This window comes from Psittacula echo, assembly GCF_963264785.1.
Source record: "Psittacula echo genome assembly, chromosome: Z".
Taxonomy (NCBI): Eukaryota; Metazoa; Chordata; class Aves; order Psittaciformes; family Psittacidae; genus Psittacula; species Psittacula echo.
In genome coordinates this window covers 12847672-12862709 of record NC_137742.1, presented here as the reverse complement: position 1 = coordinate 12862709, position 15038 = coordinate 12847672, and the positions used below count along the sequence as shown (strand labels likewise).

The 15038-nt window shown below is 39.6% G+C and overlaps 1 protein-coding gene across 1 annotated transcript in view; it reads left to right on the top strand.

The window, feature by feature from the left end:
• Positions 1-15038, top strand: part of GOLPH3 (golgi phosphoprotein 3) — a 34265-nt gene that overhangs the window by 826 nt on the left and 18401 nt on the right. The window lies entirely within an intron of this gene.

Sequence of the window (15038 nt, the reverse complement as noted above, 5' to 3'; positions counted from 1 at the left end):
GGGTTTGCAGAGGAGTTCTTATATATAGGAGACTGGAGGTGAGGACCAGGGCCTCTTAGCGTTGTTGGGAGGCCTGGGTAGATTTGTGATATTTATACTCCTCCTACAATTTACCCATGGCTGTAATGTCTCGTTAACTCTTATGTATTCTGTCAGACACAACTCTCTGGTAGTTATGGGGTTCTCAGATGCTTTGGGATCTAATCTTACATTCTGAGGTTCTAATCTTACATTCTGCTAAGACTTTCCAGGCTAAGGGCTCTAAGCTTACATTCTACTAAGACTTTCCAGGCTAATGCATGTGAACAGTGCCTTAAAATTTAGGGAGGGATATATGACAAAAATGGGTCTTGAGTAATGAGAAGTGTGTCAAAATGGGGAAATGACATTACTATATAATTCTGTGGTTTTGCTGAATTTATAAGTTAGTTGTTATGATACTGTGAATAACAGTAGTTGAGGAAGGTGTATTGCTGCTAGCATGTTGGATTTTTGTTTCATTTGAAAGAGGTAATCAATATAAAAAGTGTGCACACTGACCTGTTGGAGAAACAGTTTAATCTGAAGTGGTGTATTGTGAAGCATAATATGTCAGCTACGAGTTACAATGAATTTTATAAGCAACCTATTTGCCTGCCTTTTTTTTTTTTTTTTTTTTTTTTTTTTTTTTGTGTGTGTGTGGTAAGTGCATTAATGAAGCCAGTTCATTGCTTTGGATGGTAGTCTCTTAAAACTGTTCATGTTCATGAGGACAGAATACTGGAGGAGGGAAGCCGGTGGGTTATATGTTCTTTGACAGTGTGTTGCATCTAAAATAGGTTTGCTGGTTTGGTAGTGAATAGATTAAAGAGTAGTCCTGGTAAACATTTGGGGTTTTTTAATGCATGTGGTTATATCTGTATACATACCTGCTGAAGTAGCATATATTATTTCTTTCACTGACTGTGTGTTTTAGGCCATATTCTTGCCATCCCATTTTTGCACATGGACCTTGCCATGGCATCCTGTTAAACTTTGTAGATGTTCAGTGGTATGTACTTTCAGCAGTTGAATTGAGGACTTGTGTATATGCACGCTTCTCTTTCTACACAGCTGAATATTTGCAGAAAAGTAAGATGGATGTGACAAGGCAGATACTTCACAGATTGTGGTCTTGCCTTGGGGGAGGTGGGATAAACTGGGTGATCTTTCTGCTATTTTTTTTTTCTGTGGATTGTGTGCTAAATCTGCTGAATTTGTGGGCCTTAGGCTCTAAAGATTCTTTCTGCCTAGAAAGAATATATGGTGCAAGTCTTTGTCGTATAATCAAAAGTTAATAGTTAATATTGGGCCTAAAAATGCAGATTTGCACTGGTGTGCATTAAAATTGCAAATAATCTAACTTTGCTAAGTGCAGCAGTGGTGCACACTGCAGATGATCAAGTATTCCTTTGTATGGCGAAAGGAACTGAAAGGTTAATAGTGGCACAGACACCTGTAAATCCCTTGGGATTTTGCAGTTGAGACATCAGACAAAAAGAATGCTAATATCATCTCTAGGTTAGGGGGCTTATATGCAGAAACTGTACCATGCACTGTTTTTGAACGCATCATGAATGAATCATTAGGGTTTGTATTTTTGGTTTTGGGTCTGCTTGTACCACTGTGTACAAGCTGCACTATGTAAAACACTTTGTTCCTGTTTTTTCCTTTCAAAACTGGAAATGGTAGACTCGTTTGCAAAGGTGATTTTTTTTTTTGTTATTGCTCTTTATTGTTTTAATGATAAGTAAGCATAATTTACTTACTTATTGGAAATGCTTTTTACAAAATTTTTACTTCCAATAAAATTTTTTTCTGTGACATCTGTGTGAGACTTTCTCATGACAGCAAGCAGAGAAAAGCAGTATAGGGTCTGTAAAGCAGAATTGTAAAACTGCACAAAATCTGAGGGAAAGGCGAAGGCAAGTGTGTGAGCTATAAGCTCAACTGAAAGCCAGTAAATTTAAAGCTGATAACATCCTTCCTGTTCATTCCACCAGGATACAATAATTTAATGTTGAATTTAAAACAAATGCAAAATAATAATTAAAAAAAAGTCAGAATTGGCCGAAGAACATATTTCCCTAAAAATAGCTTCTCTCTCAGAAGTCACTGATATAGGCATTGAACTTAGCTTTCAGGGTTTCGTGCATTTTTTTTTCTAAAGTTAAACACTGGTGAATGTGGCATAACATCATGTACATATACACGGAATGCTTTGTGTATGGAGTGACCACTTATAATTTGTTAGTGTAGGTGGCAGTCTTTACTCTTAGGAGGCAGTGTTTCAGGCAGTGATGGATTGATGAATTCAATGTTTCTAGGAGATTGTCAGATAATGCATCTGAAACCTGCTTTCAGGATTGTGGACAACCACAGCAAAACTTGCGAGTTGTTGCCTGATTGCTACTGCAGTATGGGGTTGGTGGTGACAGTGTCTGTTTGTCCTAGAACACAGCACACCTGAATTCCGTTCTGTTCAGTGCTTGAACACAATTAACTGCATTTGCACATGGTTCTGAACATGGCCTTTTTTTGTAGTTGTTTTCTTTCCTTTTTTTTTTTTCTTCATCCTTATGTTTTCCCTGTTTGGCCTAATTGAATTGTACTTGATGTATGTGTACTGGTTTCTCTTTTCCATCAGTGGTTTCTCTTCCATTTGTGTATTCTGTGTATACATAGCTACATCTGTATTCCAAGGTCAAGACAGGTTATGAGGGATAAGTGCTGAAATATGTGCATGCTTGCATAACGTGACAGATGCGGTGTCCTTGGGGGAGCAGGTAATATACTGGAACAAAATATGTTACTAGAATTCTTCAGAGAGCATCACAAGAACACCTACGCTTATTTGGAAACCCTTCAGAAACATGCCTGGGAAGGAGAGTCGTGTTCGTCCATTTAGAGTAGAGCAATACCCTGTTGCTATAGGAATAAAAAATGCTCACTGAAGTAAAATACTTTGCTGTATAAGGTTAAAAATAGTATTGTGGTAGGATAGGTCAAAGCCACAATAAAAAGGAGGTTATTTTGTAGAAATACTGAAGCATCTGAGGTCATCATTCCCAAAAGAAGGGATTAGTAAATGTTTAAAGTTAGCTTATTTAAAAATGACTAATGAGTTATGAGTATGGGCCAGTTTGTTCATTGCAGCTCTTTCAGACATCTCGTAACTCAGTCCCATAGTAAACTGAGAGGTTTCTAAGTGGCTGTGCTCTCTTAACTGTTTTTTTTTTTTTTCTTGGTTTGGGGTTTTTTTCCACTCCTTTTTGGAGTCCTCTCTTGATACATGTTAGGAATCTGTTCAAATACGGCAATGCACACAGCTGCTTCTACAGTCTATACAGTGTGCCTCAACGAAACAAATTGAAGCAGCTATTGAGACCTGGTGCCTAGTAAGATAAAATATTTATTTGGTCTGTAACTAATTCCTTACTTGCTGAAAGAAAACTTATTTATGGTGTGCTGAAATAATCATCATGCACTGTGGTCTACTGCAGCAGTAAATATTTCTGGGCTTATTTACCCTTCCTTTGGTGAAGACTAAAATGTCATTTGTGAGAGTGAAGTAATGTTAAATCACCTTTTAGGGTACATGAATTATGTTGTATCTTTGCTACTTATCTTTGGCCTTCAGAAACTTCCATTTATTGCTAGTGTTACAGCATAGCTTTTTGTCCAAATAGGTATTGTCAAGGTGTCCAGCTTAAATTTTTTGTCGAATTAAAAAAGTTATTAGGGAGCTAGTTTGCCTGCTTCAGATATGCTGTTTTGTGTGGATCAGATTAGTCCTGAAATGTAGTTTCGTTATTCTTATTAGAAAGATGAGTGTCTGGCTTTGTTACTGAACCCTGTATTTTAATCCAGAAGAGATTTTTCTGAAAGGTGAAATACGAATTTTGAAAACATTCAGGGTGTGGGTGGCATTTTCCCTGATATGAAGATCAGGGAAATTGATATTATGATGGTCGAGGTTTTTTTGCCTGTGTAACAAGCAGGTTTTGAAAAGTCTTCAAAATATCTTTTTATGTTTTGATGTTGTTTTTTTTTTATTATTCTTATTTTGTTTTGGTTTGTTTTTTTCCCTTTTTTTTCTTATACAAAAAGTTTCGGCAACAGCCTTAATGTCAACTCAGAAGCTCCCAAGTTTTGCTGGAAAATGAGACAAATGAGTGAAACATGAAGAGGCGTCTGCTGGGAATTTGCATTTCAGTCGGAAGAATGATGTATGAATGTGTTGAAACCTTGACAAAGACATGCGTTTTCTCAAATGTTCAGGGACTAATAACAGCAAAGTGTGTAATGTCTGTGGTGAAAAATTCTTTCTTTTATAATTTTCTACCTTCTTGGTCCTTTTTTTAATTTCATGTCCATGCATAAATTACAGGGTAGGAGAAGATAGGAGATGTAGGAGAAGGAGTACCCCAATTCTATGTGCTGCATGATGCAGTGAAGTGCCTCTTTGCTGCTGAGTAAATCCTGCTCTTTGTGTTCTTTGGAGGACATGCTGATTTGAAAGCAGCATTTCGGATACAAGTTGACTTTGTGTAGAAATGGTGTTTGTGTTTCCTAGTTTTGCATGCAGCTAGTATGGCTATCCCCACTATTATAGCATGGCTAATCTGTAATTTAAATTATTTATTCATATATAATTTCAGAGTGGTGTAGTCCCTTCTTTCATGTCAAGCTGTCTAGTGTAGGGCGAAGAAACATTGTCAGAGCCTTTCTAGTGATGCATCTCAGTTTTTTCAAAGTGCTCTTAAACAAAGCTGTAACTCATCTTCATCTCCCTGTAGCAAGCTGCTTTTATTAAAAAGAAATAAAATAAAAAAAAAATATATATAAGAAGGTATTGCTGCTACTTGCTGGAATGGAGATAATCATGGAACTGAAGGCTAATTGGTATCATTTCAGGTGTTGTTTGATCCTCAAGTAGTGCAGGTGCTGCATCATTTACCTCAGTTAGTTAAGCTACATGTAACAGGTCTTCTTTGCAAGGCTGAATTGAACCGGCTAAGTATTGTAACCAGTATATTCAAGAACGACTGTTGCTCACAGAGTAAATAATTACTGCAACACATAGTCACTCCTGTGTTGTGTTGAAAAGGAAGGTAGTCTGAGGTAAATGTGTGGCTTTGTTTCTTCTGCGTAAATAACATTCTCAATTTGTTTTCTCATAACTTTGAGTAAAGAAAGAAAAAATATAATGGTCAACTTATGTGTCACTTTTAACTGGGTTTTTATTGGCTTACAAACAGGTTTTAGATCAATTTCAGTAATCTATTTTCTTCCAGAAATATTCGTAACACATTATCTCGGAATAATTTCCTATATGCTTTTCAGATATAAAAATGGAAGGTTACACATAAAATAGTGTACTACTGTTCTCTTTCTCTAAATACACTTTATATGAGGCTGGGAACACACAAGTGTGTGGTACTATGACTGAGCTGTTAGGTCTGTGTGCAAACCAGTATTATGCATGTCAAGTCTTTCTCACCTCCCCACTATATGCTATATTAAGCTACTGAATTTCAACCCTTTTTTAAAATTTTTTTTTCTTCTCTCTTACCCTCCTACCCCCCTTATTTGTGATGGACTGTTAAGATAATAACATAGTATGCCCTATAAGCAAGATCTCTGTAACTGGAGAGGTGTTACACTCATAGCTGTTTTATTATTTGTGGTATTTGTGGATGTTACAGGATTTGCTCATCACACTGGGAAATTAGTCTGTTGAGGTTTTAGCATATCTTTCTGTTGCTGATATTCTTCGAAGCACTTGTAAGCTGCTTACTGCTATATTCTTCCTAGTCATCCGCCCTTATGGTCTTACTAGATAGCATCATGTTGTTGTATTATTTACAAAGTCCTTAACTGCCAGGCTGGGTGTCTTTTGTACATGGGTTGTACCATAAGGTTTCTGTTTAGCCAGTCATTCTTGTGCAACACAGCACATTGCATTTCCATGTTTTATTTCAGTAGGTGCTTGATTTCACGTGGGTACTTCCACATTCAACCACAATGAGTCTCTACTGCAAGAGGAGCATTCCAATGTGTCACGTTGCCATTTCAGTATGTCTTCTGTGCTGAACAGTAGAGAAGGCTGGGTTGAAGTAAATGCCAGATATTCAATCCTGATCAGTATCAATCACTTATCACTTTCACTTGGTGGATAAAGAACTTGCTGGATGGCCTCACACAAAGAGTTGTGGTCAATGGCTCAATGTCCACCTGGAGACCAGTAATGAGTGGTGTCACTCAGGGATGAGTGCTAGGACCAGTCTTGTTCAACATCTGTGTCAGTGACATGGACAGTGGGACTGAGTGCGCTCTCAGCAAGTTTGCCGATGACACCAAGCTGTGTGGTTCGGTTGGTAATGCTAGAGGGAAGGGATGCCATCCAGAGGGACCTTGACACGCTTGTGAGGTGGGCTGATGCCAGCCTTATGAAGTTTAACCATGCCAAGTGCAAGGTCCTGCACCTGGATCGGAGCAATCCCAGGCACAGCTACAGGTTGGGCAGAGAAGAGATTCAGAGCAGCCCTGTGGAGAAGGACTTGGGGGTGTTGATCGATGAGAAAATGAACATGAGTTGGCAGTGTGCCCTCGCAGCCCAGAAGGCCAACTGTATCCTGGGCTGCATCAAGAGAAGCGTGACCAGCAGGTCAAAGGAGGTAATCCGGCCCTTCTACTCTGCTCTCATGAGACCTCACTTGGAGTGCTGTGTACAGTTCTGGTGTCCTCAACATAAAAAGGACATGGAAGTGTTGGAACAAGTCCAGAGGAGGCCAGGAGGATGATCAGGGGACTGGAGTACCTCCTGTATGAAGACAGGCGAGAAAGTTGGGGCTGTTTAGCCTGGAGAAGAGAAGGCTGCGTGGAGACCTCATAGTAGCCTTCCAGTATCTGGAGGGGGCCTATAAGGATGCTGGGGAGGGACTATTCATTAGGGCCTGTAGTGATAGGACAAAGGGTAAGGGGTGAAAACTTAAACGGGAAGTTTAGATTGCATGTAAGAAGGAAGTTCTTTACTGTGAGGGTGGTGAGGCACTGGAATGGGTTGCCCAGGGAGGTTGTGAATGCTCCATCCCTGGTGGTGTTCAAGGCCAGGTTGGACAGAGCCTTGGGTGACATGGTTTAGTGTGAGGTGCCCCTGCCCATAGCAGGGGGATTGGAACTAGATGATTTTAAGGTCCTTTGCAGCCCTAACTATTCTATGATTCTGTGACTTAGAAAGCCTTGCACTACTTTGCCAGTGCTGGATATTTGAATGAGACTTCTGCTTTAGCAGCATCTGCAGTCTGTGGCTGACATTTTCAGTTTATATGTTGAGAACTAAATGAAGGAACTTGTACCTTTTAATGTGAGAACAGTGCAATGAGTGATTTTTTTTTTTTTTTTTTTGTCTCACTGAAAATGTTGACGTGGCATTTTTACAGGATAGTCTGTTACTTGAAAATTGTTTGCACCTGGATAAGTGAAACAAGTGAGAGGCCTGTTCTGAAAAGAACAATCTGAAAGAAAGCTAGGGTAAGTTTAAACACCCAAAACATGACTCTGGAAGAGAGTCATTAATCCACATTAATGACCAGATGCAGATCCCTCGAAGTGTACAGCTCCCTAATTTGAAGTGACACTGTGCTTCACATAGTGTTTTAAATTGTGACTGCTCTAGAAGAAAAAGTAGAAAAGAAGGATAGCTGTTGTGTTTGGGGCAGATACAGTATGTTTATAAGCCTAGAGGAGGGAATTGTAGTCTTAATGTTGCCTAGTTAAACTTCCACCTATTATTTAGTCAGCTGATATTGTACCTGCTTTGTCTGTATTAGAAGGGCATACCAGATTTAGGTTTTTCTCACTGTTTTTAGGAGAACTGTACTGAACCTGGCTGGGATAGAATTAATTTTCTTCATAGCAGCTAGTATGGTTCTATGTCTTCAGGTTTTGACTGGAACAGTGTTGATAACACACCCTTGTTTTATGTCTTGCTGAACAGTGTTTGTGCAGTTTTATGGTCAGCAGTAAAAAGGAAGGGAAAGGCCGGGATGGGTAGCTGGTCATTGCTTGGGGAGTGGCTGGGCACCAGTCTGCTTGTGGGAGGTGGTGAGTCAGTATTTTGCATGACTTAGTTTTGTTTTGGCTATTTCACTTTTCCTAGTTTCTCCTCCCATCCTGCTGGGAGGAGATTGGAGGAGCGGTTATGTGGGACTCAGCTGCCAGCCAGGGTCAGCCCTCCATTAGGAGATGCTACATATGTGCATGATTTGTGTTGTAAGCTTCTGCTTGTTAGATCTAGGCAGGATGCATGCTATATTTGCTTACTGCTGTGGGAAGACTTGGGGTTTTTAAACTGAAATATCTGCTGTGGAGGATTTAAGCACTGATTCTAATTAAACACTTTCAAGTAAATGTCGGATTTTGTACTCAGGGACAGTAGCTGGTAGTGTGTAAATCAGTTTGCAGTTTATGGAATAAATAAATTATATCTTTATTTTGCACCAAATATGGAGAATAGAGAATGGACCCTGCTGGAAGCTGGATTTGCAAGAGCCGTGCAAATATTTGAAGTGATTATCTGCATGTGTATACACTTAATCATGCTGAAAGTTAGGCTCCTAAGTTTGTCTTTTCATTCCTAAATGAACAGTCAGACTCTCAAGTGTTGATTTGTTCAGGGGTCTTATAAGGGTTCAGCAGCGTGCATGTGTTAATCCCTCCTCTTCAGCAAAGTTAGGTTTTATAATTATCTTCATTTTAGTGGAGAGATGCGTCTATATAATATATGCCTGTGCACATGCTTAAAAAGCTGGGTAATAGCATTTGGCTTGAGTGTTTTCAGTAGTCAACAACAATTGCTGTTTGTTACTTATTCTTAAGTGCAGTGGCAGGTTGATCAAATACCTGACAAGTTTCTTATCAACAGTACTGTACTTTGTAGAATATGTATGCTTGCTTTCCTAAAGTATTTCTAGTGTTTTGCGGTCAGACACTTCAGAGATTTTCGTCACTAACTCATCTTCTGTTTAAAATTAGACTGTAACTTATGTTCCAGCAAAATGGTTAATGATTTCAGTTGCATCAAAAGAGGAAATGAAGAGGGACTGCAGTTAGACATCAAAGTTCTCACTTCATAGTATTCCAATAATAAATGCTTCTGCACTCTGCTTTTCTTTTCTTTCTTAAATATATACTAATTTTCAAAAATTTTGTATGTATCATTAGGTGTTACAGTGAGTACAATTAGATGTTACAACCTTCTGTGTAGAGAAGGTGATGGCTTACTTGAAAGGTGAGATTTGCAGTGAAGAGCTACCTAGGTATAGTTTGGCATGGACCCTTAATTTAGTGTGAAGAGAAGGAAAAGGAATCCAGTTTTCATTGCAGATTACTTGAAGAAAGGGAAACCTTTGAGATGTGAGACAATCCAGGGTATTCCTCTAGCAGGTGTTTTACTTTACTGTCTTGAATGTTGACAATTTCTGAGCATGTTGTTTTTATCTTTTTGTTACTATTTTTTGAGGGGCTAATTGGTAAAAGGGATGAATGTCTCCTAAAATTTTGTCTTCAGAAATTCCCATTTTTTTTTTTTTTTTTTTTCTCTCATTATGTAGGTAGATCTGTTGTTTTTTGACTGGGTCTCAAATTCCTTTGTAGCCATATAAGGGGTACCTGAAAAAAACCCAGATCTCTTAGTTTTGGTTATTACAAATATGTCTATATAGTATATACAAAATATACATTCTCTGAATGCATTCCTGACAGGTGCAGCTGGATCATGTCTCTAAGCAGATATGTCTTGAAACAGATTGGTCTACAGCTTCTGTAATCTGGTAGATAGTAGATGTGAAAACCATTCTACAAGGAAGATGGAAAGTTTGTCTTTTTATAATTTTCTAGATAATAATAAATCTTACTGAATCTTATTGCTGCCAAAACCAAAAATCAGTTTTGCATTTTGGGGTTCCTTGTTGTCTCAGAACCTAAACATGAGAAAAAACTTTTTGAGAGTGTTCTCAGCATCATTTTTGTATCCCAGAATTGTGGAGGCTTTTATTTTCTCTTGTCTTACAGGTCCATAGAGGATTGAAGATATTGAAACTATTATTGAAGACATACTTAAACAAGACCCTAACCTTGAACTTTATATTTTCAGATGAGTGTAAATAGGTTGGGGTAGGACCATAGATTTGGAGGTTCCTTGCCAAAGGAGATTGATTTGGGTCTTGACAGAGCATGCATTCAGAGAAGCCAAATGTGGTTTGATGTTTTAATCTGTTTGGCATTTTGCAGTACTGTAGTGTCATGAAGTTACACTGAAGTGTAAGATTTTCTTAGAGGTAAAAAATCAATAGCTATTAGGCTTAATAAGTTGAAATGTATATATTGAATGTATCTCAGAAAGTAATGGAGGTCATTAAAGCACATTCACATTTTGACCATGTCAGTTTTCCTTGTTGAAGATTTACTCACAGCTGCAGCTTCTGTGTTGTGGTTATACTTGTCTCCAGGTAGATTAAATTGCATTCCAACCCTAACCTGCATTAGAAAGAAAAGAACAGGTCTTTTTGATCTTGTGAAGATGGAAATGGATTAGTTCATATAAGATACCTTTTGTAAGAGCAGCCTGATTTTACCATGAGGATTCAAGTAATTTTGGACATTCTAGCCTGTCTTTGATATGTTGCAATGAAGCTTTTCCTTTGGTCGTTGATCTGTAGTGGTTGTATTTCCCCCCACCGTCTTATAAGTATGTTTAGTTATGCTGGTAAGAAGACTTTTAATTGGTTCTCACTGGAGTTTAGGATGCTTTGTATTTTTATAACCTGTCTAAGGTTACTGAAGCTGAATCAGTGTTTTATGGAAATCTGTGCAAGGACCTAGTTGAACAAATGCTGGCTGGCTGCACAAGAGGATCTAAGGGCTTCAAATTATCAAAATAAATAGATAGGTCCCCTTGTATGAACCAGCTCTTCTATTTATCTTTGAGAACTTGGAAACATTTGTGGATTTTTTAATTTTTAATTTTGTATTCATTTTTACAAGACCTGTTTGCTTGGTTTTGTATTGAGAAGTTTCTTGCAACAGTATGCTGGAAATAAAACTGAGATAAACTTTTTCTAAAGTGTACTTTATTTCTCATATAAGAATTCCCTTCTCTGAAAAAGGATGTGGTTGAAGTTTTTAGGTTCAATTGAAAAAGTCAGGTATCAGATTTGTTGGACAAATACTTTATAAAATATGCTCAATATTGAATTAGCCCTATGTTGCATCAATCTTGCTGACTTCCACACCTTTCAGGAGATTCAGAAATTATATTAGTTTTTCCTTATAGAGTGATGTTCCTAAATAAAATACTTTTTTTTAAAGGTTTTCAAATCTAAAGATTTTCAAATCTAAAGAATCTGCAAACTTGTTACTGACTTTGATCTGCCTGAAATTTCTGCGAATACTTACATTATCACAAAGAAGATATTTACTTACCCTTAACAATAGCAGGTAATTTTTCTTTTTTCCTAATCAGCAATTTTACTTTCAGCTAAAGGGATAGGAACCACATACAGATGTTAGAAGCTGATGTTGACTTACGCTTGTCTTCTCCTGTCGTGTCTGCTGGTATCTCCATTTAATTGTATGACTTTACATGACTATTCAAGAGAAGATAATGTTTCTGTTGCAGAAGAATACTGATGATAGATACATTTGGAATTCATAAAGCTTTTGGGTCAACAGGAAAGACTGAAATTCTATGCTAAAACATAATTAATAATAAACTTTCATTACCTTTTCTATATACATGCTGCTTTTATTTTGTGTTTTCCCTCTTTGCATTTGGGAACAGTTTTAAGGATGTGTTGTAGAAGTTCTTCAGGTGATTCCAATTGCTTTCAAAAAGTCAAAGTAAATTAGTAATTGTAGAGAGACCACATAAAGGAAACAGTCTATTAAGATGGTTCTCTTCTTTTTTTTGAATATGATAGTCTTATGCTTCTCCGTCTGCTACTACTTATCATTAAAATCAAAATACTTTAAAACAGTGTTTGTCATCAACTGTCATAGCTGTGAAGCAGATTAAAGTTGTGAAGTTGCTAGCAACAGATTCTTATGTTGGAAATAGGATGCAAGAAAGAAGCAGCCATCTTTGACATGAAAACTGGCAGATCAAAATTGCTAGTAACTTTAAACCTGCTTCAGTGCATCTGGACACTGTATGCTGTTATTCCTTTCCCCTCTGCCTTCTCCAGCTGTCTTTCTACAGGTCATAAAATGACTGCTTCAGAGAGGAACACCCTGACTAAAAAAGTGAGAGTTTTGTCGCAGTTGTCATTAAGTCCATTATGAAATACAACTTGCCACAGCCCACATTTCAAGATAAATTGTCTCTGCCTGCCTTTTGCTGTAAGTGTCAAATGGGTGACAGATGGTGATTTTGGATTATGTTGTATGTGCTTTGTGTTGGCTAATAACAGGTTAGTAGGCACCTCTGAAAAAACTTGCTGTTGCTTCAGAGAATTGGAAAGGGACGATATTGATGTCCTGTCAGATTTGAAAAGTATACTTCACATTCATGATGATCAGGGTAATCATTGCTGAGGTCCAAAATGGGGACCTGAAGATAGGGATGAATATAATACATGATACCCGAAGATATAGGCATTTTATATTTTCTGAGCAGACTGTGCTCATGAGTGGTTTCAGTACAGGTATCCCAATAATGCATGCACTTGGCATGGCTAAACTTCATAAGGCTGGCATCAGCCCACCTCACAAGCGTGTCAAGGTCCCTCTGGATGGCATCCCTTCCCTCCAGCATATCAACCGAACCACACAGCTCGGTGTCATCAGCAAACTTGCTGAGGGCACACTCGATCCCACTGTCCAGGTCACCGACAAAGATGTTGAACAAGACCGGTCCCAGCACCCATCCCCGAGGGACACCACTCGTTACTGGTCTCCAGGTGGACATTGAGCCATTGACCACAACTCTTTGTGTGCGGCCATCCAGCAAGTTCTTTATCCACCGAGTGGTCCTCCCATCAAATTGATGTCTCTCCATTTTAGAGACAAGGATGTCATGTGGGACAGTGTCGGAATGCTTTGCACAAGTCCAAGCAGATGACGTCAACCTCTCTACCCCTGTCTATTGGTTCTCTAGCCCCATCATAAGAGGCCACCAAATTGGTCAGGCAGGATTTTCCCTTCCTGAAGCCATGCTGGCTGTCACCAACCACCTTGTTGTTTTTTATGTGCCTTAGCATGCCTTCCAGGAGAATCTGCTCCAAGATTTTGCCAGGCACAGAGGTGAGACTGACTGGTCTGTAATTCCCTGGGTCATCCATTTTCCCCTTCTTGAAAATGGGGGTTATATTTCCCTTTTTCCAGTCATCGGGAGCTTCACCTGACTGTCATGATTTTTCTAATACGATGGACAGTGGCTTAGCAACTTCATTTGCCAGCTTTTTCAGGACCCACGGATGGATTTCATCAGGTCCCATGAACTTGTGTACATTCAGGTTCTTAAGATGGTCTCGAAACAGATCCTCTCCTACAGTGGGCCTAAGGTCTTCATTCTCACAGTCCCTGCATCTGCCTTCCATTCCAAGACTTGGGTGGTGTGGTCAGAGCCTTTGCCTGTGAAGACTGAGGCAAAGAACTCATTAAGAACTTCAGCCTTCTCCAAATCCAGGGTAACGAGTTCTCTTGGTAGCTTTTGGAGAGGGCCCATGTTGTCCCTGGTCTGTCTTTTACTCTCTACGTACCTATGGAATCCTGTCCTGTTTTCTTTCACATCCCTTGCCAGATTTAATACTAACTGGGCCTTAGCTTTCCTAACCTGGTCCCTAGCTTCCCAGACAACATCCGTGTATTCTTCCCAGGACGCCTGTCCTTGCTTCTGCCTTTTGTAAGCCTCTTTTTTTCCCCTCAAAGTTTCGTTAGCAGCTCCTTATCCATCCATGGAGGTCTTCTGGCCCTCCTGCTGCAGTTCCTTCTAGTCGGGATGCAGCACTCCTGGGGTTGTAGCAGGTGATCCCTGAGTATCAACCAACAGTCTTGGGCCCCCCTGCCTTTAGGGCTGTATCCCATGGAACCTTACTGAGCAGGTTCCTGAAGAGGCCAAAGTCTGCTCTCTTGAAGTCCAGGGCAGTGAGCTTGCTGCACGCTCTTCTCACTGTCCTGAGGACCTTGAACTCGACCATCTCGTGGTCGCTACGACCAAGGCTGCCCTAGAGCGTCACATTTGCAACCAGCCCTTCCCTCCTGGTAAGCACGAGGTCAAGCATGGCACCTCTCCTTGTTTGGTCCTCTATTACTTGCAGAAGGAAGTTGTCTTCTCACATAATCAAGAAACCTCCTGGATTGCTTGTGCCAGCCCGTACGGTCCCTCCAACAGGTATCAAGGTGGTTGAAATCCCCCATGAGGACGAGGACAAGGACCTGCGAGTGTGAGGCTGTTCATATCTGTCTGTAGAGCGCTTCATCCACAGAGTCCTCTTAACCAGGCAGTCTGTAACATCCCACAGTAATGTCCCCTGTAGCTGTTCTCCTTTTAACCCTGATCCACAGGCTCTCTGTTAACTGATCACCTGTCCCTAAACAAAGTTCCATACTCTCCAGCCTATCTCTAACATAAATATCAACTCCGCCTCCCCGCCTGCCAGGCCTGTATTTTCTAAAGAGCCTGTAACCTTCCATTCCAACACTCCAGTCATAGGAGCCATCCCACCATGTTTCTGTGATGCCTATTACATCATACCCCCGTAGACGTGCACACATCTCTAATTCCTCGTTTGTTCCCCATGCTATGGGCGTTTCTATAGAGGCATCTGAGCCAAGCTCCAAATGAAGCTGGCTCATCGGGTGTAGCGGCTGAAATATCTCTACATTGCTCTGAGCATTTATTATAGGTGCTGGCAAATGACTGGAAGGAAAAATAACTGAATTTATGTTTACAAAACATGGGTCGCTTTCTCAGTATTGAGGTGCCTACTCAAAGTAAGCACACAGATGTATGCTTT